The sequence below is a fragment of the Ruditapes philippinarum genome, unplaced genomic scaffold (genome assembly GCF_026571515.1).
Source record: "Ruditapes philippinarum isolate M1 unplaced genomic scaffold, ASM2657151v2 ctg2191_1_1_1_1, whole genome shotgun sequence".
In the NCBI taxonomy this organism is placed as follows: Eukaryota; Metazoa; Mollusca; class Bivalvia; order Venerida; family Veneridae; genus Ruditapes; species Ruditapes philippinarum.
The window spans coordinates 35,001-58,002 of record NW_026857887.1 but is presented as its reverse complement, the minus strand read 5'-3'; the positions used below and the strand labels follow the sequence as shown (position 1 = coordinate 58,002).

Genomic DNA, 23,002 nt, shown 5'->3' with positions numbered 1-23,002 from the left:
ACCCCTACAATGTTCTTCACATACAAACACCAATTCACTCGTCGTCTTCTTTTGCCTCTCTTCTACCTAGTATGGGTCTAAACATGGTAGACACAATCTTCAATAGGGCGGTTTAGACATAATAATGCTGGTAAATTTACTTAAATCAGAAAGAGTAATTTCATTTCTACTATTTAATATTCTCGCAAAACAATGGACGGTATCTGAAATATTAACACAATCAATACAATTATCAGTCATAATGACATAAAGTGATTAAACACAAAACACTATCAATTTTTTTAAACACTTCGATCGTAAAATTGCAATACTTTTTACACAGTAAATATTCTTTGAAAACAAGTTAATAAAAACGAAACAAAAATTAAATTAATTATACTGATGAACGTTTGCAATAAAAACATTCAAATGAACTGAAAAAAATTGTTGGAAACATAATTTATACAAACCTTTTAACTCGAAATTCTATGCATTTCTTCTTAATTATCGCATTTAACACTCAGGAAACCATCTTTAATTTACATCGAATAAAGATATGAAAGATACTTCCAACTTATTTAAAGGATTTGTTTTCACAGCTATACCTTTTTTGTTAATTGATTGCTTTAAACTGTTTGATTATCACATCTGAATTAACGTTGACGTACATATAATTGTTGATGTTATATAATTATTCATTATCACTATTGCGTATTAAAGTCTTAATCGGCGCAATTAAATTTACCGACACTTTTATGCCAGTTCATGTTTTTTTACTATTGTTCTATAGTTAATAATCTTCAATCAATAATAAATCATTTTATTTGATCATACAACAAAATGACTTACGGTTTTCTTTGAAAAATATATATATTGGGGCCGGAATGACCGATTTTGGGGCCGCACTGACCAATTTTGGGGCCGCACTGACCAAATAAAAATACTGTGGGACCGGATTGACCAATTTTGGGGCCGGGTTGACCAAATTTGAGGCCGGTTTGACTTGGGGCCGGGTTAACTTGGGGCCGGGTTGACTGTAATTCAACACTGAACACCACTAAATATTTTCCTTCTATACATGAAACACATTTCCAATAACATTATAGAAATTATTGAGAAGAAAGCCGAAGGGAGTCACAAACGCTTGTCTTTGAAAGTTTGATTGTGGAGCACTACTATGTGCCTAAAAGAGTAAGTCTAAAACAAACAAAAAAAAATGACTAAACACTGTCCAGAGGTTTGTTGAAATTAATTTCTAAACATTTGAAATATCTTCCAATTATGTCAAAGCCCTCAAGGGAATGTAGACATGTCTGTTTAAAAGGACGATAATAAAATATTAAAAATGTTGACAACAGGGAGCTGGGAAACTAGGATGAGACATAATTATTATGTTCAATGCAAGCTATGGCTGCCATCAAACTACTCTGGGGTAGGGTGTAGGGCAACTGCAGGGGGACTAGATGGTTTCATTGGTATACTGTTCTATGAAACAAAGGGAATTTATTATGATCTGAAGTTGCTGTGAATAACCTATGCCACAGCTAGGGGATGGCAATGGCATGATGTTCGGGAGAGGGGTGTCACATATTCTTCTATGGGGAAAGAACAGCCAGACCATGGTTGATTTTATAGAAAAGGAATAACCTAGCATCTGTACACCAGAGGTCTGACCATAAGCTAGCGTGATCCATCACGCTGCTCTTCTCTGGACATTTTCAATTATATCTACATGTATTTGTATTTTGGTGTGGGGAGGCCATACCTCGAAACCATATTCAAGATGGGGTCTGACTAAATGTAACGTCTTGTAAGCAATGGACTTAATGGATTGGGATTTACCCTGTACGTTTTTGCATATGGATCCTAAGGTTTGGTTTGCTTTCTTGGATGTCCTGTTTATGTGAACCTCCCAAGTAAGGATTTCTGATATAAATATGCCTTTGTATTCAGCTGAGGTAACCGATTTGAATTGGACTCCATGAAAAGTAGTATTGGGATATGATGTTTCCTTTTCGTGACATGGATAAGTTGACACTTGGAGGGAGGAATTTCAATACATACACAAACTTTATTGTTTGTTTCATTAGTTTATCAGTTTTATTTTAGGTCATAAACAATTTAAATACAGCTTTGCCAGAATAATAGTTACATACAGAGACTGTATCAACAATTCCAATACAATACTGGTATAATTTTTAACCCTTTTATCATAATTTTGGTTAGTTTTTTAAAAAAAAGAAATGTTTTGTCCCGACATTGGTAATTGTTCATTTTCTAGGTTTCATACATTCTTTATAATACTGCACGTTTGTAACGTAGCTTTTCATTAGAAAATCGTGACATTTATATAGTTTTATATACACAGCTGCTGTCGATTTATGAAGAATTCTCACTTTTTCACTAAAAATGATACTTGCTGTATTATAAATTTGTTATAAAGATTTCTGACAGGTTATATGACCATATATAAACGGTTGTTTGCCATATAATCTTTGCCTAGAGACTAGGGTTATATTTCCAATCAACCATTTACATGTATATAGGGCAATATAACCTGTCAAAAATCTTTATAACTAATAATATACCCTCAAATACGAAGTATATACAGTACTTTAATCTTGTTGTTCCTTTACCTGATCTGAAAGTGAGTATCCTTTGCAACCAGTATAGAGCCAGGCTAGCTTGGATTTCTGTTTGGCATTGAAATCCCTTCAACAAAGAATGAATTGTGCCAAATGCAAAGCCATGTTGGAATGAATTATTCCATATGAATTCAAAGCCGAGTTAGTCCAGTACAGGAATTAGCAGGTTTAGGGCAGAATGTACTTTTCCCTTCTGTGATTAGATTTAATGAATATCACTTAACAGTTGTTCCAAATATATGCAAACTGAAAATAAATGAAATGGCACTGTTCTAGAAATAAACTGTTATTGACTTATAATGTTATAAAAATAGGCTATATAACTGTTTGTTTTTTTGTAAATAATATTGATCATGAATTACACCATAAAAACACATGTAATTCTAAGGGTAATGGGTTCTTCGCACCCAATGTGCCAATAAAAATCCAGTTCTTAGCCCCAGAAATTTTCCATGGTTACTGTTTTTACAGTTTATCGGAGGCAGTAGAAAAGAACAGTTATGTTCATTATCAGGTATTTTATTGCTTTGTTTATCTTGCAAGTTTTTGGTGAATTAAGCACTTTAAGTATCAAAACAATACAGCATGATGAAAGAAAAACAAAACAAGATATTACATAAAAAAGCTTTATTTTTCAAGAAATAAGTAGAGTTTAAATATATATGGTACAATTGAGACTTAAATATACAAAACAAACAAAAATCATATCTCATTTACATGACATTGTCTTTATACAAAATCAAATATCAATAATAAGTCATGACAAATAAGGTAACATTATCTACCCTACAGCACCAGACATTGACAATTTTAATATAAAATCAGTTAAATAATCACCCTAGATAACAGGCAACATAAAGTACAAGATAAGATGTGTGGCAATATTCAATTTTCAGAAATGCGTTTTATTTCAGCCATGAGAAAATATTATTATGTAGCCAGAATTTTAATTCTACTGATGATTTACTCCTTATTACAAAATAACAAGAAGACATTTTCTCTCTATGTATTCCTGATAATAAAAATATTCACATCCTGCAGTAGAGAATGACCTGTTTGACGGTATGAAAACTACATGTATGAATATCAGCTAAAATGAGCTTGATGGAAAAATGAATGAAAAAGCTACACTAACAGTAAACAAGAAAAACAAATCATTACAAATGAAATGTAGAAAAACCTTTGGAGGATATTAATTTGATAAGAATCCCACTTAGTGGAAATGAACTCGGAACATGAAATGTGTCTGTGAATAAGACCCTGCCTGCTTCCACTTTAATTCACTTCCTTTATATATTTTACACTGTTGGAAAGAATATACTCTTAAAACATAGAAAGTTTCAAAAGAACTTCTGGCACAATTAATGTCTTTGTGACAATGTGTACTTACAATGAACATTTAATGTGACAAAAAACTATGGTGCACTAGTAAATATATGTACTGGCCATTATACATGTATAATTAATAAAAACTATAATGCAAAATTTAATACAAATATATCTGATCATTGGAAAAAAAATTTAACTGAATTTTATAAGAAAGATTTTTATTCACTACTTGAAATATAATAAAATAAACAACAACTAGGACTAATATTGATTTCAGCCCAAAAAGCCTTCATAAATTTAAAATATCTGATGTATGTGATACAAAGTATGTTGGGAAAATTTCATCAAAAGTTAATTTGCAATGAAGTCTGACATTAACTGAATCAAATACATAGACATAAGAAAAGTATGCAGCTTTAAAGAATACATTGCTCAATATGAGACTTATTTCTTTGTTGTGGGACAAAAAATCTTCTTCAGGACGCCTTTATGACAGTCACCCGATGTTTCATGGGCATCATAATTGCTGACTCCTACATGATATTTAATACATTTCATCACTTTCTTTCTTTAAATAAGGAGATATTTTGTGACAATAGTTTTTTCATGTGTAAAGTATATAAAACTGCCAACAAATCCAAAACTTATTACAGCTAAAAAAATAACTAACTTCATCTGATGTGATTGGCTCTAATGTCATGGAAAAAAAAATAAATTTTAAGTCTTTAAACTTATCATTAAACTGTAAACAAAGCATATATCCGAGACAAAAATAAACAAAATCTCTTTAAAAAGCAAATAAATAAATGAAAGACATAACATTGCATTTTAAATAGCACTAGTTACACAAAAAAGATCAGCACTGTAGATTATCTTATAATGCAGCAGACAGTATCCATGGCAACAAGACACAAGCAAAATAATAATTGTGTTTGGGTTTTTTTTTGGGGTACAAAATAAGTAAACATTTGTAAGTTAAGACAGAAAAGAATTATTAAAGCTTAGCATTTTCTTACATAATTATACAAAATGTATATTTTTGGTAGTGTTTTAAAGAAATGCATATTTATGGTAAAGCTGTAAGAAGCTTTCACACTGTAAAGGTTTATGGCAATTTTTTCAGCTTTACCCATGGAGGACAACCTCAGGTGTCCCTATATGCATTATTTCAGATATAGAGAGGACACCAGAAGCAGTTTGCTAGGTAAGGTAGCTAGATAAAAGAAAATTCACAGAAAAGAAAAATATCTAAAATTTGTAACAGAATTCCAACACACAACTGTGACACACGAGTGATTCAAGTTTTGTGGACCTACTTTAACTACGCAGCAATTGTAAAGTTCAAAACAAAATATTCCTAACATAGACAAAAATGAAAATGAGAGATAGGTGTACAAAGCGTGAATACAAAGTACAATTTTGTTCCGATAATAAAATCTGAGACTTTGCAATCAATTATGTAAGCTAAAAGACCTTCCAAGAAACTGGAAAGATTTAAGCATAAAAAACAATCAAGACTGAGGTACATGTACATGGAAAGCAGTCCCAATTTGTACACTATATACATTTGTACATGTATAAACACATATTAAATTTTAATTTTTTTGATAATCATATCACTTTAATAATTTCCAAAATGTCCAACTTTAAAACCAATTAAATAGGATCAAAGTATGAAAGACAAAAAATGATCTGCTATTATAGTAATTTCACTATATAATTAAGAATTCCATTTGGTGCTGTCTTAAGAGTGAAACTTTATTTCAAGGACTACAAATTGATATAAGACAAAAAACTGAATCTAACATAAACATATGTATATGTAGTTCATTTTCATATGAATTACAATGAAAGAAGAATAAGCTTCTTTTGTTAGATCTTTAAGCATACTGTCAACAGAATATCAATATTTGAAATAACTATTAAAAAAATCAATTTAAAAAACAAAACTAAGGGAGACAACTTGCACAGTTTAACAATTGCACTGATATACATATATACGATAAAAGCAGAATAAAAAATCTCATGTACAGCAATCATACATTAACAATAAAAGGCATCGTCAATGTACATATAGTATCTATATCTGTAAGTATATAAATTATAATATCTGATAAATAAAACAGTATAGCCAGTAACTGCCACCTTCATCAATGTTACACATCCGTGTCTGCTGCAAAACATTTATATCTCAATCAATTCATTGATAACTGCATTAACTCCTATCATGTTCTCTTCTGCTCCATTTTAATCCCATTTATTAGGGTTTTTATAATGTTTCTGCTCTGATCCCATTGGTTTAGATTATATATTATGTACTATCCCATTGGTTAGATTTTTTACAATGTTTCTGATCCCCTTGGTTAGATTTTTATTACGTTCTTGACCCCATTGCTTAGATTCATATGTTCTGATCCAATTGGTAATTTTTTTTATCATCTTCTGATCCCATTGGTAAATTTTTTTATCATGTTCTGATCCCATTGGTAACTTATGTTCTGAATTTCCCATTGGTTAGATTTTTACCATGTTCTGATCCAATTGGTTAGATTTATATTATATTCTGATCCAATTGGTTAGATTTTTATCACATTCTGATCCTATTGGTTTAGATTTTAAATTCTGTTCTAATTCCCTTTTAGTTAATTTTATATTCTGTTTTGATCCCCTTTGGTTAGATTTATATTATGCTCTAATCTGTTCTGATCACATTTGCTAAATTTTTATTATATTTGTTGTTTCTGATCCCATTGGTTAGATTCATTTATGTTCCAGTTCTGATTTTAATTTCCCATTGGTCCTACTACCTGTATATGACCGAGTATTGACCTACAAAAAGCAAGTCATGTATTCTCATTAGCCTAGGCTATTCGGTTCTCATTCTATTCTCCCTTATACTAAAGTTACTTGACCAAATAACCAAATCAAACACAAAAATCATTTAATTTTCTCACAAAATTGCCAATAATCAATTGATGATATATCGTTTACCAACCCCAACATTTTTAAAAAGTTTGCCCCATGTCTTAGTAAGAGACCCTGTACTTTGGCAATAATCCACTCCACAGGGAGCCTAACAGTATAAACCTTGTCAAGATACGTCATGGTAAAATCTTGCCCTCTGTATCTGCCTCAAATTGGCCTAAAACTATGGAAATCTAAGAAGTTCTTACAGCTTCCTAAATTCATTTTTTATTTTAGTTAACATTGCCTAAGATTTTTCTTTCAACACTCATTCAAAAACACTAATCACAACTTCTTGATATCATATGGATATGTTTCTGTTTAAGTGTTATCTTGCTGGAACCAAAAAATGAATCAGACTTTTTTACAAGTATTAGAGTCTGGCCAGCTTTTCACATCTGTTCAGTTGATTTTATACAAAATTCAGCAGGTTAAGGTCTTAAAAGCTGATCCATCAGACAAGACCAGTTTTGGGTTTAAAAGCTTCACTTTGTGCACTACCTGTTGACTAGGTTTGAAGTAGTTGGCTGGGTTTAAGAGACCAGTTGTGCCATCAGCTAGCATTCCTAACATACCATCCTGGGCGGTCACACTGGAAAAATTATTTTATTTTATTTAGTTATATAAGCATCAAATCAAATTTTAAATATGAGATTTTTACTTCTTAGAATGACAAAAACCTGTCAACATTTTCCTCAAGTGCTGGTTAGTTAAACTAAAAGGAACATAGAAAAGGGGGCACAACTTTGGCAATAAATTCAGCCTAAATGCAAGATAGAATTTATGGTTCTTGCAAAGGGCAGGACTGGCGTTTCCAGTGAGTTTTAACCCCATTGCCGGAAAATTTCATTTCTGGCATGGGGGGTGCCAGATGAGTCGCCGCATGCCAAACCAAACAACGTCTTTTTAGCGCACTTTATGAATGAACCGCATTAAAATGACGTCTATTAGAAGGGAAATATGTGCTTAAAGGATGACGTCATTTCGCCGTTGTTTATTTAAGTTGTAAGTTCATACGCTATTTTTAAAGAAAATAGTTATGGATGAAATGGATTTTAATTTCCATGAACATATATCATATTGATGTAAACCATTTTAAAATATGAAATAATTATGGCAGGGGAATATGCAAGAAAAAATATCTAACATACTGTTGCATATGTGAAGTTTTAAATTTAAATATCTTTAATAGTTATTGAGATATGTTAAAACTTACATGTAAACATTAACCAACGAGAATAAGTAGAAAGGGGAGATAAATCAACCTAAATGCAAGATTGAGTTATGGAACTTGGTCAGTGACATACACTTATGACCCTTCATGGCATATGTGAAGTTTCAAATCAAAATATCTCGATAGTTATTGAGATATGTAAAACTTACAATGTAAACATTTTAACCAAGAGACTAAGTTAAAAAGCACAAGCTCTCCCAAAAAAAATAAAAAAAAAAATAAAAAAAACGGGCGGAGAATAAATCGTCTAAATACATGACACAGATAATGAGTGCCGTTCAGTTTGATCATTTATTTTTTATGGCCACAAATATTACACATAAAGTTTAAGGGATTTATCTTTAATAGTTTTCAGAGATATGCCCAAAAACTTGCATGTTAACCTCCTCTAACCAAGAAAAGGAGATTTTTTTAGTACAAAAGGGAGCATTTTAATTTCAGTTCAAAATACATGGCAGAAGTTTAATGAATCTTGGAGAATGTGACCTTCAAAATTATGTAAATATCTTTGGGAAGACCTTTAACCAAATAATTTCTAAGTTTTTCCAAAAGGGGCGCAAATAATTTCTTCAAATTATTGCAGGTGTCAGAGTTATTGCAACTTTTCGCAAACTGATGTTACATTGTTACCTATAAACTAACCGAACTCTCGCGCGAGTCGGATGTGGTCGCCTTTGTGAACAAACCAATTGTTTTTTTTTTTAGGGTTTAGGAGAAATGGCCAGGACAAAAATGAAATATGAAAAAATAACAAAGGGCAATAACTAAAAAAATAATAAGTGCAGAGGCAGCAGTTCTGTGCATTGCACTTCTTATTCAATAAGATCTATTCATTTTGTATGAATGTTCAAAGTCCATAGCTTTTCATACTTGAGGGAAATGACCAGGACAAAAATAAATTTAAGAAAATCAACAAAAAGCAATAACTCAAAAAATAAGAATGCAGAGTATCAGTTTTTATGCTCACTGCAACTTTTTCCCTTAATTTTTGAGATTATCATACCTATGAAGTCCATTAGCTTTTTCAATACTTGAGGAGAAAGACGCATGACCAGGACAAAAAAACTAAAGTTGAGAAAAAATCAAACAAAAGGGCAATAACTCAAAAAATAAGAAAATGCCAGAGTATCAGTTCTTATTGCACTGCACTTTTTTCTTAATGAGATATAATCATCCTATGAAGTTTCAAGTCCATAACTTTATACTTTCGGAGAAATGGCTTGGACAAAAATTAAGTATGAAAAAATTAACAAAGGGCCATAACTTCAAAAATTAAGAAAATGCAGAGTACTGATTCTTGTGCACTGCACTTCTTCTTAATGAGATCTATCATCCTATGAAGTTTCAAGTCCATAGCCTTTTTTATACTTAAGGAGAAATGGCCCGGACAAAATTAAAGTATGAAAATAAACAAAGGGCAATAACTCAAAAAATAAGAAATGCATAGTACCTGTTCTTGTGCACTGCACTTCTTCTTAATGAAACCTATCATCCTATGAAGTTTCAAGTCCATGGCTTTTATACATTAGGAGAAATGGCTCGGACAAAAATGAAGTATGAAAATTAACAAAGGGCAATAACTCAAAAAATAAGAAGTGCAAGCCACGTACCGGTTCTTGTGCACTGCACTTCTTCTTAATAAGATCTATCATCCTATGAAGTTTCAAAGTCCATAGCTTTTTTTAGTTGAAGAGAAATGGCCCGGACAAAATTAAGTATTAAAAAATAAACAAAAAGGCAATAACTCAAAAAATAAGAACTGGCAGAGTACCGGTCCTTGTGCACATGCACTTCGGGGGTTATTGAAAGAAGCATTGCATACTGAGTTTGAAGTCAATCGGACTTATAGTGACTGAGTTATGCTCCGGACAAGTTTTAGGGGACGCCGAACGTGCCGACAACGACAACGACGGCCGCCGACACCAGAAACGCCCGCCGACCACGCCGACAAAAGTAATCCCTATATGTCACCTTTTAAAATGCTTGATAGAGTTACCCTCCTCCTGTTTACAGGTTGGGGTCATGATGTTGACAAGTGTGCAAAGTTTCAAAGCCATATGTCAAAGGGACTTTGAAAAATATTTGAACTATTACAAAAACTTTAACGTAAATTCTAAGTCGAAAAAGGGGCATAATTCTGTCAAAATGCTTAATAGAAATACCTCCTGCTGTCTACAGGTTGGGGTCATGATGTTTTCTGGGTGAACAAGTGTGCAAAGTTTCAAAGCCATATGTCTATGGACTTTGAAAATATTTGAACTATTACAAAAACTTTTACGTAATTCTAAGTAGAAAAAGGGGCATAATTCCGTCAAAATGCTTGATAGAGTTACCTCCTCCTGTCTACAGGTTGGGGTCATGATGGTGAACAAGTGTGCAAAGTTTCAAAGCCATATGTCAATGGACTTTGAAAATATTTGAACTATTACAAAAACTTTAACGTAAATTCTAAGTCGAAAAAGGGGCATAATTCCGTCAAAATGCTTGATAGAGTTACCTCCTCCTGTCTACAGGTTGGGGTCATGATGGTGAACAAGTGTGCAAAGTTTCAAAGCCATATGTCAATGGACTTTGAAAATATTTGAACTATTACAAAAACTTTAACGTAAATTCTAAGTCGAAAAAGGGGCATAATTCTGTCAAAATGCTTGATAGAGTTACCTCCTCCTGTCTACAGGTTGGGGTCATGATGGTGAACAAGTGTGCAAAGTTTCAAAGCCATATGTCAATGGACTTTGAAAATATTTGAACTATTACAAAACTTTAACATAAGTGGTTACGCCGACGCCGACGCCGACGCTCGGGTGACTGCAATAGCTCTACTTATTCTTATTGAATAGTCGAGCTAAAAAGGGGCATAATTCTGTCAAAATGCTTGATAGAGTTACCTTCTCCTGTCTACAGGTTGGGGTCATGATGGTGAACAAGTGTGCAAAGTTTCAAAGCCATATGTCAATGGACTTTGAAAATATTTGAACTATTACAAAAACTTTAACGTAAATTCTAAGTCGAAAAAAGGGGCATAATTCTGTCAAAATGCTTGATAGAGTTACCTCCTCCTGTTTACAGGTTGGGGTCATGATGTTGAACAAGTGTGCAAAGTTTCAAAGCCATATGTCAATGGACTTTGAAAATATTTGAACTATTACAAAAACTTTAACATAAATTCTAAGTCGAAAAAGGGGCATAATTCTGTCAAAATGCTTGATAGAGTTACCTCCTCCTGTCTACAGGTTGGGGTCATGATGGTGAACAAGTGTGCAAAGTTTCAAAGCCATATGTCTATGGACTTTGAAAATATTTGAACTATTACAAAAACTTTAACGTAAATTCTAAGTCGAAACAAGAGCTGTCGGTAGGACAGCATGCTCGACTATTCTTAGTGCTTGATAGTAAAAAAAAATGCCTGATACAGTTACCTCCTCCTGTTTACAGGTTGGGGTCATGATGGTGAACAAGTGTGCAAAGTTTCAAAGCCATATGTCAATGGACTTTGAAAATATTTGAACTATTACAAAAACTTTTACGTAATTCTAAGTCGAAAAAGGGGCATAATTCCGTCAAAATGCTTGATAGAGTTACCTCCTCCTGTCTACAGGTTGGGGTCATGATGGTGAACAAGTGTGCAAAGTTTCAAAGCCATATGTCAATGGACTTTGAAAATATTTGAACTATTACAAAAACTTTAACGTAAATTCTAAGTCGAAAAAGGGGCATAATTCTGTCAAAATACTTGATAGAGTTACCTCCTCCTGTCTACAGGTTGGGGTCATGATGGTGAACAAGTGTGCAAAGTTTTAAAGCCATATGTCAATGGACTTTGAAAATATTTGAACTATTACAAAAACTTTAATGTAAATTCTAAGTCGAAAAAGGGGCATAATTCTGTCAAAATGCTTGATAGAGTTACCTCCTCCTGTCTACAGGTTGGGGTCATGATGGTGAACAAGTGTGCAAAGTTTCAAAGCCATATGTCAATGGACTTTGAAAATATTTGAACTATTACAAAAACTTTAACATAAGTGGTTACGCCGACGCCGACGCCGACGCTCGGGTGACTGCAATAGCTCTACTTATTCTTATCGAATAGTCGAGCTAAAAAGGGGCATAATTCTGTCAAAATGCTTGATAGAGTTACCTTCTCCTGTCTACAGGTTGGGGTCATGATGGTGAACAAGTGTGCAAAGTTTCAAAGCCATATGTCAATGGACTTTGAAAATATTTGAACTATTACAAAAACTTTAACATAAGTGGTTACGCCGACGCCGACGCTCGGGTGACTGCACTAGCTCTACTTATTCTTATCGAATAGTCGAGCTAAAAAGAGAGAGATAAACACATGCTGTTATATGGGAATAGGGAAATAGGGCCCAATTTCTGTCCTAAAAATATCCCCAAAGGATAATTGGTTTTTATTTAAATACATGTTAAACATCACAAATGTGGTATATATTTACCCTTGGTCAGTTGGTGATGCTTTTGGGGATGTTTCTGGTCTGGTTGGTTTTGCAACTGGAATTCCCCTTTTAGGTTTGGTCTCTGGAGTTGTTTGGGAAACCCCATTTGGAGAGCCACTTCCTGTTTCTATAGCTTTATGAATGACAGGAAGTAGGCTTTTTCCATGTTTTGGGGGTTTACTATCCTGACTTTTCTGTTTCTGAATCCTCGGAGGTTTGGAAGGCCTGTCAGGCTTTGGACTTAAGCTATCATTTTCCGGCTCATTTTTATCATCTTTAACTGGCAAATTCAATGCTGGCAAATTTGATTGGTTGCTGGTTGTTGGACTTGTACTATCTCCGTTTGTATCTTGACCATTGAGTATTTTCTTTGGGGGAACCAGCCCCCTTTGCTTATTTTTAGGAGTGTTAGTAGTTGCGACTGGAATTCCAGCAGGTTTTGGAGCAGGACTATTGGAACGGTTTCTCATTGTTGTAGGAATGCCTGATCCACCAGCAGGACTGTTTGAACGATTTCTTAAACTCTGCTTCTCAACTGAACCCACCTGTTTTGAAGATGCTTTCCTACCTGGAGCAGGACTCTCTGGTTTTCGTTTAATATTCAAATTTGGAGACATAGGTCCATCACTTTCACTTTCAGATAACTTATGTTCATTTACATTTCTATCACTTCCGTCTACACTTTTGTTTCTAAATCCAGGACTGGGTAAATTGGATTTTCTTCCCCTTGACTTGGGAGATTGTTGTGTTTTGGCACTTATAAGTGATAATTTACTTCCAGGAGTAATAGTTTTAGATTTATTATTCACATTCTTGCTCTCTGTATCACTTTCAGATTCACTTAGTCTAGTTTTAACATTTTCAATTATTGGTGATGGGACATGTTTAGCTTCAGGTTCAATTCCTGAAGGAGGCAGTACATCATGACCTGGAGATTTTTTATTCGTAATTGAAGATTGTCCCTCATTTATTGGAGATTTTCCGATACTGTGATTATTCTCCATTCTTGGAGAATTTCCATACACATTTTCATCAACTCGGCTCTTCCTTTGGTTTTACCAATAGACGAAGGCTTTGCCAATTTAGGTAACCCTGATTTGGGTTTTGGAGCCACTGGGGGTTTCCCAATACTGTCAGTTCTGGCTCTATTCTCTATGCTATCTGTCCTTGGCCTATTCTCTATGCTATCTGTCCTTGGTCTATTCTCCATACTGTCAGCCCTTAGCCTATTTTCCATACTGTCAGCCCTTAGCCTATTCTCCATACTTTCAGCTCTTAGCCTGTTCTCCATACTGTCAGCCCTTGGTCGTTTTTCAAAACTTTCCGTTCTTGGTTTATTCTCAATATTTTTATTTTGTTTCTCTGTCTCAAAACTTTCCGTTCTTTGCATCTTCTTCATGTTTCCTGTATTTTGAATAACATATTGAGGATTTGTATGTACTGAATCACTGTTTCCTTTTGGTGAAGTATATAAAACAGTACCTTTATCATCAACATTTTCAACATCATTAGAATATTTAGATGAATCAGGGTAATGGAAAACATTTGGTTCATCAGGTTTTTTCCTTGGACTTTCTTTTGGAGACAGAGGAATTTTTGAACTAAGACCTACTTTCGTAGGTTTTTGTAATTTTGATGTCTTTTCAGGGGGAGAACTGGCAGTCTTTTCCGAGTAAGCTTCATCATTGGGCTCACTTATTTTAGCAGAAACAGGCTTTGGTGGGGCTAAACGTGAGGCTTTCATTTTTGGTGTGACTGGTATCCCCATTTTAGCTTTAGGTTGGTTTTCTGCTATAGTATTATCAGGATTGTCTTTTTCTTCTATAATGACTTCATTTTTTACCTCATTTACAATGTTTTCTGCATGCACATTTTGGCCTTGAACTTCGTTCCTAGGTGATGCATCTTCACAACTTCCCAGTGCATTTATATCATCTTTATTTATATCAGCATTAAGCTCTGCAATGTTTTCACTATCATTATCCTTTATTCTGCCATGAATAGGAATATTTTTTGAATGTCATCAATTATATTCAAAGGTTTAATTTCTTTTGATTTTCCAAATGATGATTCTCTCGGCTTAGCAAAGGACGATACACCAAAGCTTGACAGAGTTTGGTATGGATCATCTTCTCCTGTTACTGCTACATCTTGTTCATCTAAATCTTGACAAACAAAGGCATCAAACTTTCTCTGAGGAGTTAAATTAAAGAATGTATCCTCTTCTTCACTTGGAATCTGGTCCTCTAAAGGTTTGGGCTCTGATAATTTGGCTCTTATTGGTCCTAGTTTAGGAGCAACCGGCCTTGGAGGTGGAGGGGGCCGTAACTTCATCACATCTCCATTAACTAAACCTTTGGTTAGAGTCTCTTTATTTGGCATTTGTACCTCAGCCTTTGGTACAGTCACTAACTTTGGTTTGATAAATCTTTTAGGTACAGGTGGCTTGATTTTTCCTTTTTTTGGTGTGCCTACACAGTTTGGACCATTCTCTGGTGGTTTAATCAACTCATATAATCCATCTGAAGTTGGTCCATTTTGTTTAACAATATTACTATCATTATTATTTGGCACATGTTTGTCAGATATGTTAGTATTCACATCATTTTTATGATCAGGTTTGTCAATAACGTCATACAGGGGATCATGAAGATCTGTAGAATGTTTGGTGGGGGGTAAAGGTGGAGCAACTTTTGGACGAGACATTTTCGGAAGTCTCGAGCCTCCTGGGGTTGGTTACTTTGATTCTGGTTTATTTTCAACTTGAGGTACATTTGTATCAGTTTCTTGAGGTTCCGATGATTTCGGTGATTTTGGTGTGGGCGGAGCTGGGGCTTTACGAACAGGTTTCAGTTTTGACTGAGTTGCTGGTTTAACGTCCGACTGTTGTAGATTTTTTGGAACATCATTCAACAATGGCTGACTGTCTTCACTTGGTACTGGGCTCTGTGAGGGTGATTTGTTGGAACTTGCTGTGGATGGAGACGGACTTGCTGAAGGTTGGTCTATCATCTGTAAGAAAAATTAAATTGGAATATTATCAAGGTTATTTAGCAAAGTTATCATATCAGGTTTAACAGAAATTTCTCATTTAAATAATCTGAGAACAAAAAAATAGGAAAATTCATTAGAATATAATAAAGAACAAATGACATATTTTTCAGATTTTCTGCCAATATAACATTTAAAAAAAAATAAAATAAAGAGTAATAATTTTGCCAAAAGTAATCAAATCACAAAACCCCCAATAGATTGCTGTAGACCAATTGGTGTTAAAAAATAGTTTTGTAAAAGATTGATATAGGAGCTAAGAAGAACTATTTAAGCATGCCTTTCCACCCACTTGCCAACATACATATTTGTTGGTAGAAAGAAACAAGAGGACAGCATGAGGTGTTAATGCTCGTTTGTTAATATAACCACTTTTGACAAAAATTCTAAGTTTAAAAGGGGCATAACTCCAAAATTCTTGCTTTCACATTCATGCCCATTGTTAACAAGGGGCAAATTTTTCCCAAATTTCTGTTTTAACTTTTAAAAAAAGTGTGAATAATAAAGTTTTTTTGGGAAAAAAAAACGAAAGATGTGAACTGCAAGAAAAACGAAAAACTATATCTTTGAAAAAAGACAAACTTAAAACAAAATAATGATTTTTAAAATCAGAAAAATACCTCTACAAAAGTTCCTTTGGGGAAACCCGGGCCAAAAAGTTTTTATCTTACTCTAACCCAAAATTTTCTAGAACCTGAAACAAAAGTAAAAGGTTTAAATTTTTAAGCATAAAACCCAAAAAACAGAATTAAGAAAGTAATTTTTACAAATAAAAAATTTACGCAAAGTCAAACATGTTTTGAGTGGGGAAATTTTTACAATTTGTATTGAGCCGAGTGGTTCAAGTCGCCAACTTAAAATAACTTGCATGGTTCGAATCCCATCAGGGACTTTGTATTCTTTGAATTCTTTCATCTTAGGAATTTATCCAGCTAGCTTAAGTAATATTGGTAATTCTACACAGGGGGTGCCAGCTCATGCCTGAAATAATGCACAAAGGGGCACCCGAAATCATCCTCCAACTGTAAAGCTAGAAAGTTTCTATATGTTCTGTTGGTGAGACTTAAATCCAACAACACACAAACCAACAAACCCACTCAGGAAATGGAGAGCACAAAAAACAAGCAATTATCATAGTATTGCAAGCAATCCATAAGTCCCCTACCGGTAAGAACCCCAGCAACAATCTGATGGGCCATTGGCCATTCAATTTTACCAGTGAATGAATGACATGAATTAACTTAAATCTTTTGAGTTCTAAGTTTGTCTTTATCACAGTAATGTGTTAAGTTTCCCAGCCTTGTAAGGAAATTATGTTTATACAACCTTGTCATATTATTACGATGTGGGATTTTAAAGTAAATCCTATAAGGAATGAAGAAGTTGGAGTAAAAAATACCAATTTCTCGAAAAAAATCTAAGTTCAAGGGGGACATAATTCTGGAAATAGTTTTGCTAGAGTATTTATCCTTCTAAAAATGTTGAGTGATAATAAGAAACATATATATGAAGTTTGAATTAGATACATTCAGAAATAAATAAGTTTTTAAAAAAAAACAACATTTTTTCATAAAAATTCTAAGTTCAAGGGAGGTAATACTGATAATTTTTGTGCTAGAGTTGTAAACCTTGTCACATATGATGTGGTTGATGACCAGAAACTTATATTTAAAGTGTGAAGTAAACACCTTAAGAAATAAAGAACTTATAGTGAAAAAGCTGAAAAATTTAAATCAGAAATCTTGAAATTCAGACTATTTGTTGCCATATCAACCAGAATTTTCAACATAGGAAGAAAAGAAAAAGATGTGCATAATATCCAGACTGCCATCTACCCATATTTCAAGCTTCATAAAAATATTTTCAGTACTTTTTGAGTTATCACTGGATCCAGTTTATGTGTTAAATTTGCCATATTTTCAGACTACTTGTTGCCATAGTAACCAGAATTTTCAACATAGGAACAAAAGAAAAACACGTGCATAATTTCCATACTGCCATCTATCCATATATCAAGTTTCATAAAATTATTTTTAGTACTTTTTGCGTTATCGCGGGATCAAGTTTTGTGGACGGACTGACAGACAGACGGACGGACAGACAGACGGACGGAGGGTTAACCTAAAGTCCCCTCCGGTCAAACCGGTAGGGGACTAATAAACATCAAATTCCTAAAATTCTGACCCTGCCCTCGCAAATTCATGAATCTGCGAAATACTTCGGGAATAGGGTTTTCTTTAAATAAAGATCACATGAATATAAAGTGATTTAGAGATAATTTTTTAAAGATTAATGGATGGATCAATTTCTATCATGACTATATTCATTTAAGGTAGTACACCCCTCATGCACTATCTCCACTTTGAAGAGTATTCAAATAGGCTAGAATCATTGTCAAGTGTATTGAAACTGAAGGGAGTGGGTTCAAACCACAGAAGGGCAACTTTTTTTCTTTTTTTTTTCTTTTTAACATTTTTTATGAATCTCTCAGATCCCTTAGTTTTTGAGTTATTGCCATTTGTTAATTTTCATACTTTATTTTTGTACAGGATATTTCTCCTAAAGTATAAAAGCTATGGTGTTTAAACTTCATAGGATGATAGATCTCATTAAGAAAAATGCAGTGTACAAGAACTGGTACTCTTCACTTCTTTATTTTCTTCATTTTTAACTCTCCTAAGCTATATTGTTCACAAGGCGACACATCCGACGCAGAATTCTAGTTAGTGCTTTTCAATCAATTTAAAATACCTTCATTTCATTTCCTAAACACTATTCATGATCTTTATATCTGAACTTAAATATGTTAAAAAAACTTGAGAAGAATCTTGTAATAAAATCTATTATCCAGCACAGCTGGAATGGACAATTTTGTAAATTTCAAAATGAAAACAACAGTGTATCATTCTGTATGTTTAAATACTGATTTCAAAATTGCTGTTTTAAACACTAAATTTGAATACATTCTAAAACATTATATACTAAGCTAAGTAATAATTTATTAAATGACTGACATAAATATTGGCAAATTTAAACTTTTGTAAGGTATACTTCACATGTATGTAAAAAATCAATGTAGTAAAACAATGAAAAAAATATATAGGTATCAAATTCCTTGATTGGATAATAGGAAATCCAATAGCGACAGCAAGATATTTACATTAAACAATAACTTGCCGTACATATTGCAGACAATATCAAACTTGAGATCAAACGTGTGCGACAATTTTAGGACTATACAAGGTAAAATATTTTTAATGTATCTCTAAATGTTAACATTTTGTATGACTACTTTTTATATACATAATGTTTTAGTTTTAATAAGCTCTATGATTATATCATACTGTTGGCAAATTTTGCTTTTAAAATGAGCACCTCTCGTCAGAAAATATTTAAATGTCTAAATATTTTATAAAAATTTGGTTACTGATACTTAGAAAAATCACTATCAATAACCAATTTTTAATAAAATATTATAACTTTCAAAGAGGCATAACTTTAAAGGTTTAAGAGAAAATATTGAAAGTCAAAAAAAGGAAAGCAAAGATGGCTTTTAGGATTATCTGCCACTTAGATACTCATTTCAAATTTGATTGTTGAAAGTTTTGTTGTCATTGGAATATAAAAGCAAAGTACAGTATAACTTTGTGCAAACAAACAATGACAATGACCCTTTTGGTGCTCAAAAGCAATCCCAATTGAAACTTTCAAATACTGTAGGAAGAATATACATAAAATCTCATTCCAAAATCAAGTAATAGACCTGAAACCAATTTTCGATTTTTAGTTTACAGTGACCTTTTATTGATCCTAGGGAACCCAAAAGCAATTCCAAGCAAAATCTTTACATAACCTTGCTATACACCAAGTTTCATTGAAATATCTCATTCCAAACTCTAGTTATTGACCGGAAACTGATTTTCTATTTATAGTAACAGTGATCTTGACCTTGATCCTAGGGAATCCTCAAGCAATCATAAGAGATATTTACGTAAGCTTTCTATACACCAATTATCATTGAAATATCTAATTCTAAACTCAAGTTATTTACCAGAAACTTATTTTTAATAGTCTTGACTCAGAGGGCCAAAAAGCAATCGTAAGTAAGGTCTTTACATAACCTTGCTTTTGTATACACCAAGTTTCATTGAAATATCTCAATCCTTTTAACTCAAGTTATTGACCTGAAACTGATTTTTTATTTTTAGTAACAATGACATTGACCCTAAGGGTCCCATATGCTTGCTATACACCAAGTTTAATTAAAATATCTTATTGCGCACAGAAGGAACTGTTCATTATACATTCCATATAAGGGAAAAAAATGGCGATTATTGTGTCAAAAATTATCAAATCATAAAACCCTGACAATACACACCAGGGCACTCGATTAAAAAAATTCTGTAAAGGTTTGGTATAAATTCTTTTAGAAATGTAGGATAAGTTGCACATAGAAGGAATTTTTCAGTATATATTCTATATAAGGAAAACAAGAGGGCCATGATGGCCCTGAAATCGCTCGCCTGTATATAGGCCCCTGGGCTAAGGCCAATTTTAAACCAAGGGCTTTTATTTGAACAAGCTTGGTAGACACCAATTAGGGAAAAACAATGACCTCCTCCCCCCTCGAAGGGCTAATTTTGACCCCAGGGTTTTTATTTGAACAAACTTGGTAGATACTCACTAAAAATATTTCATGCTTAGTATCTAAACTCTACCTCTTTGGGTTTTTTATAAGAAGATTTTTTTAAGTTTTTACTATACACATACAGTGAAATTTGAGAAAACCGGACGCTGAGAAAATCGGAACTCTCTAAATACCGGACGAATAATTCAGTCCCAAATTTTCCCTTCTATATACTATTGTATTAAACATTGACAATACCGGAATCTGTAAAAACCGAATACCGGACGGTTGATTGGGGACTACAAAGTCAATTATATAGACAATTACCCTGACAATACCGGACGCCGAATGTGTGAAAAACCTTGTGTACTTATCAATTGGTTGTGTCTAATACGCTAACTGAGCGGTAACGGAACAATAATTGTCTGATATGTTTATAATGTCTCTTTTCGCAGTTTGATTTATTGTAAGGTATAGATGTTACCGTTTTATATAAATGCCAAAATGCACGAGATATTGATCAGTTAAAATCAGTATGAATAAAAAATAGAGTATTTTTCTATTGTGTTTCGCAACGGAAACGAAATTTATCGGCACTAAATTTTATTCCATGGCCCAAAATAATTCGACGAGAGCTGTCTACAAGTGACAAAGTTAAATTAATTAAAGACAGTGAAGCTTTGCCGAAACCTACTTTAAAATTCTGACCAATATGTTATTATTATAAACAAACAAAGTAAACTATATTCGTTAAATCATTACCAATGACCCAAATGTACACATATGCGGATGTACTCGGACTTGATCGTTATGAGGTAACTGCTGTTAATTTATATCCAAACTTTTATGTCTTTATATGCAATAATGGGACAAAAACAATTAAAACATATTTTTTTTTGTATTCTTATCATTTCTTTATTTAGCAATATACGTACACATGATCTTGAAATGCAAATATAAAGCATCCTTAGTAAGTCTTTGCTCGGTTATAATACAAGATCCTGAACAGCTGAAGGGGACATTGAGAATACCGGACCGCTGAGAAAACCGGACAAAACCCTCAGTCCGAAAGCCGTCCGGTTTTCTCAACTTTCACTGTATAAGGAAAATCCATAACCATCGGGGCGGTGCAAATTTTAACGCATGGGCTTTTATTTGAACAAACTTGGTAGACACACATTAGATGATGTTTCATGCTTAATATCTAAGCTCTAGCTCTTTGGGGTTTTTAAAAGAAGATTTTTAAGTTTTTACTATATACATAAAGCGAAAAATAATGACCCCTGGGTGCTAATTTTTACCCCAGGGCTTTTATTTGAACAAACGTGGTAGACACCTACTAGAAGATGTTTCATGATTAATATCTAAGCTCTAGCTATTTTGGTTTTTTAAATGAGGATTTTTAAGATTTTTCTAAGGAAAAGCAATGACCCTCTGGGCGGGGCCAATTTTGATCCCAGGGATTTTATTTGAACAAACTTGGTAGACACCCACTAGAGAATGTTTCATGCTAATAATCGAAGCTCTAGCTATTTGGGTTTTTTAAAAAAAAGATTTTTTAAGTTTTTACTATTTACAAATAAGGGAAAATCAATGACGCCCGGGGCGGGGCCAATTTTAACCCCAGGCAATTTTTTTTTTATAAACTTGGTAGACACTGACTAGACGATGTTTCATGCCAAATATTTAAGCTCTAGGTCTTTCGGTTTTATAAAAGAAGATATTTTGAGTTTTTTTGCCATGGCAACCAGAGTTCTGCTTGGAATTAAATTCTTTGAACAATTTTTAAGTTGACTATACCAAAGTAACATTCCTGTGTAGTTTGGATGAAATTTGCTCAGCAGTTAAAAGAGGAGATGTTGTTTAAAGTATAAGTTCCCTGACACGGACGGACGACGAACAGATGAAAAGCGATCACAAAAGCTCAACATGTCACTTTGTGACAGGTGAGCTAAAAACAAGAGCACCACATAGCTTGGATATATATTCCCGAATTCAATTTTTTTAAGTAAATAAAATTTAAAGTTATCAAAATAATGTTGAAACATAGAGAGGATACCCATTTATAACATTTGTCCAAAACATGCTTTATTTCAATCTATATTGATACATGCCAAAGAGCTATGCTCTTGTCACACGAATACTTCCTGACAATTACATATGCCACAGCTTTCCGCTGTTGAGTACATGTTTATACCCACTCATGCCCTTAAAAATACTAATTTAGAAGCACAGAGTGGTAAATATTTATCACCATGCAATTGTCACAGAGCATATATACTTACTGGACAAATAATCATACCAAGTTTGAAGTTTCTAGGGCTAAGCATTCTTAAGTTATTGATTGGAAACTGTTTTTCACCTACAAGGTCAATGTAACCTTGACCTTTGACCCCAAAATCAATAGGGGTCATCTGTTGGTCATGACTAATCATCATACCAAGGTTTGAAGTTTCTAGGCTTAAGCATTCTTTGGTTATTGATCGGAAACCGTTTTTACCTACAAGGTCAATGTGACCTTGATCTTTGACCCATTGAACCAAAATCAATAGGGTCATCTGCTGGTCATGACCAATCATCATACCAAGTTCGAAGTTCCTAGGCCTTAGCGTTCTTTAGTTATTGATCAGAAACCGTTTTTACCTACTAGGTCAATGTGACCATGCCCTTTGACCCCTTGACCCCAAAATCAATAGGGGTCATCTGCTGGTCATGA

At 33.5% G+C, this 23,002-nt stretch overlaps 1 protein-coding gene across 3 annotated transcripts in view; it reads left to right on the top strand.

The window, feature by feature from the left end:
• LOC132751390 (uncharacterized) overlaps positions 1 to 23,002 on the top strand; it is a 107,913-nt gene that overhangs the window by 76,182 nt on the left and 8,729 nt on the right. Inside the window, exon 1 of one of the 3 annotated variants that reach the window (XM_060741556.1) lies at positions 18,831 to 18,902. The exons of the other annotated variants lie outside the window; for them this stretch is intronic. The gene's annotated coding sequence lies outside the window, so the exon portion shown is untranslated. Of the gene's footprint in view, positions 1 to 18,830; positions 18,903 to 23,002 lie in introns of those variants that run through there. 3 annotated transcript variants of the gene reach the window in all.